Source organism: Gastrolobium bilobum, unplaced genomic scaffold, assembly GCF_033153095.1.
Source record: "Gastrolobium bilobum isolate Gb01-03AN ecotype WA unplaced genomic scaffold, APGP_CSIRO_Gbil_v1 utg5634, whole genome shotgun sequence".
In the NCBI taxonomy this organism is placed as follows: Eukaryota; Viridiplantae; Streptophyta; class Magnoliopsida; order Fabales; family Fabaceae; genus Gastrolobium; species Gastrolobium bilobum.
Window position 1 is genome coordinate 51,054 of NW_026898133.1, and position 3,792 is coordinate 54,845.

The following is a 3,792-nucleotide window of genomic DNA, read 5'->3' on the forward strand; positions in this document are numbered from 1 at the left end:
TGTCATTGTGTAGCATCCTCTCTCTTTTTTCCTCCTATCTTCCTCCCCTTCCCCACAGATATTCAATGGAGGAATCGAATGGATCCATTCTCGGGTGATTTCACATAATATGGTTATGTGGAAAGTTATAAATTATTGGTAGATAAATTAAAGGTTATTTTTTTTCTTTCATCTTTTCATGATTGATTTGTCTATTAATGGATAATTTTTTTTTCATATAACCTAATTATTGAATAAGTGGTCAAGAGAGAGTAAATTAAATTTTATAAAATCTTTTCACAAAATGCCTTCTTTGATATTTTTGAATAATATTTCTTCAATTAAATGATTTAACAAAGAAAATTCTAAGTGTACGTACTAGTGTGTGATTAATAAATATAAGCTAGTGAACAATTAAACAAAATCTAATAATGCAATTTCAAGATAAAAGTAAAGACTTAAAGGTTAGAAAAATTACAAACAAGATGTATCCTGATTCGGTCACTATTACTGTGACCTACGTCCAAATTGAAGTTGCTCAATCAATCTTTCACTAACCATCAAGCTTGAGGGTGCTTAACAAACCACTACAATCTTCTAAGACTTCGGGTTCTTCGATGCCTTTACACTTCACTTCAAATTTTCTAAAGTATTTGGTAACCTCTTAAGTTAAAAGGGTTCACTTCCCTCTTAATTCAAGAAATCAAATAGAGGTGTTTAATAATGATTAAGTACTCTCAAAATACAGATTATACAAGTTGAAGAACTAATAGGTGTATAGCTTGAAATCAAGGATGAGCTCAAGTATATCGTAATGATCAAAGTATGTAATCAATGAGCAATAATGAGTTAAAAGGAGTAATAATGGTTGAACAACTGATATATTTTCGTCCAACATGGATTATTGTAGCTATAAGTATATATAAAAGCATCTCCAACAAAAATTAGTCATTTATAGTCATTGGACACTGTACATATTCAGATATTTGTTGGGGTCATATTCGGATATTGATATACGGATATCATATTCGGATATTGATATCCGTATATTTATATCTAGATATTGAAATTCTCATATCAATATGCATGTCATATGTGTCTTATTGTGTTATGTCAACCCGTATTAAGTGACTTGGTGGGTTATTCATTTTGTATCGTGTCTGCCTGTAAAATAAATATGTCGTATTTGTGTTGAATATTTTGACTCATTTCCTAATTTGTGTTATGTTTGTATTTAATGTATTCATATTCGTGTCATGTCAAGTGAAATCACACGTAAAAAATCCATACAGAGTGGAATATATTTATTTACATATACTTAAATATATCATTTTATATTAACATTTTCGTATTAATTATACTTGATTCTACATTTTATTATGTATTTTTTGAAATATTCCAGTCGGTTCATCGTTTCATAATTAATCCGATTCGGAGCAAGTCAAGGATTAAGACTTTAAATCCCTCTCAAAGGTGATACCGAAGAGATTCATTTTATTATGTATTTGTACTCTAATATTATCACATAACTTAAAATGAGGGGCATTATATGAGTCGGGGATAACTTATTTCGAAGAGATAATTATTGATAATTTAAGCGACAATTCATTGTAATAAATGAAGCTAATATTATACCTTAATCTCAAATTTTAAATAATTGGACTCATGGATCTTTTCCTCTATATAATTGTCACGTAATTTATTCTTAATACAACAAATCCGAGTTACGTCAATCACCATGCATTTTCAAATATTTGGTCTTGACAATTTTTTTATTAAACATAATTTATAATTAAAAAAGTTTAAAATGAAAAAATAATTATTAATTTTTTACTAGATCCTATTAATAGTAGAAAAATACTCACACATTAATCTGGTATTTAAGAGATTTTTATTAAGAATGAAGGGAGGAAGAGAAATTTTTTTTATTAAAATTGTTAAATCTCTAATTAAAAACCTACAAATAATTATTTCGTTTGTATAAACTAGATACACGACATAAAAGTTTTTAAACTGTTCTTATTGAAAACTCAACTAGTTCAGTTTCAATAATTGTCGGATCCATATATGATTACTTTTTTTTATAATTAAATAGAGAAAGGTTATACTTATAACTTTTTTTTACAACCTTTTACAATCATATCTTAACACCGTTGATTTTCGTCAATCAACGGTTAAGATTTATTGTGAATTAATAATTAATTAATAAATTTAATTTCTAAAAATCTTAACCGTTAATTGCAAAAAATCAACGGTTAAGATATGAGTTGTAAGAGGTTGTAAAGAAAAATAGGTTGTAAGTATAACCTTCCCCAATTAAATAAGGGAAAAAAGTATCTAATGTTACTTTAGACAACTTTGTATAATGTTCATCGAAACGACGTCGTTTTGAGGTTGAAAAATTAAAAAATTAAAATAATAAAGACTATTATAACCTGAAATAAATTAAAATTATAAAAACACTATGATTTCCGCCCCAAAACGACGTCGTCTCGATGAACATTAGATAAAATTATCTAAAGTAACTTTAGAAAAAACAAACCCATTAAATAAATGGTTTGATGTTTGTCATTTAAAATGACATAAGTTATGTCATTTTAGAAGAGAGATAACCACAGGAAAATGAAAATCATGGGAGAGAGAAAGTGAATGATTTTTTAAATTTAAAATTTAAATAAAAAAATTCTGTGTCTATCTTTCTTAGAATGACATAATTTTATGTCATTTAAAATGACAAATATTTTTCTCTTAAATAAATATAAACATGTTTTTTTTTTAAGTAAAATTTGGTATCACTGTCTATTTTGGAAAGTGACAAGCGAGTAAAAAAGATAAATCGGATAGGGTAAAATGGACATTTAAAAATAAAACATCTGATGAATGAAAAAAAATTGAAAATGGATGCCGGGTTTGGTTGAACAATGAGGTTTGCCTGCCACGACGACAGAGAAAGCAAAGACGAAAAGGAAGAAACGGCGTTTGAGGCCATCAAATATAACGTAAGGGGTGAAATATCCGTTACAGTAGAATGGTCACGTTTCCCGTAGCGCCGTCAGTTTGCTGTTATTTGATCCGTTCTCGTATTCAATGCCCGTAGCCGTTATCTGACGGTTGCCGTTTGCTTCTTTGGAAGCGTTTCTGCACAGTTCTCGCAACCAAACCAAACCAATGGATGTAAGTTTTATAAGACTTGTGTTATTTTAAGTGAAAAAAAAATATAATTTAATATTTTTTATTTAAAAATTAAATTTAAAAAAAATCACACACTTCTTTTTCTATGATTTTCATTGCTCGTATTTTTCTCTCACTTAAAATAACATATACTTATTGCTCGTATTTTTCTCTCAGTTAAAATGATATATACTTTAAAGAGGAAAGTTATACTTACAACCTTTTATTTTTACAACCTTTTACAACCATATATCATAACCGTTGATTTTCGTCAAACAACGGTTGTCATTTATTATGAATTAATAATTAATGAACGAATTTAATTTGCGAAAATCATAACCGTTGATTGGCGGAAATCAACGGTTATGATATATGGTTATAAGAAGTTGTAAAAAAAAAAGGTTGTAACTATAATTTATCCCTACTTTAAAAGGACAAACATTAAACGACGTGCCTCTCTCCTCAAATAGGGAATTAGTCTATTCCTTCTTTCGGTGGTGAAACTCAATGCATCAGCTGTTCCAATGAAAGGTAGCCTTCAGGACCGTACTCCGAGAACAAAGTGACCGAAGGAGGTTGAATAAGTTATAAAAAAAGGACAAACACTAAACACATAAGTTTATGAAGTGAATATTCTTATTA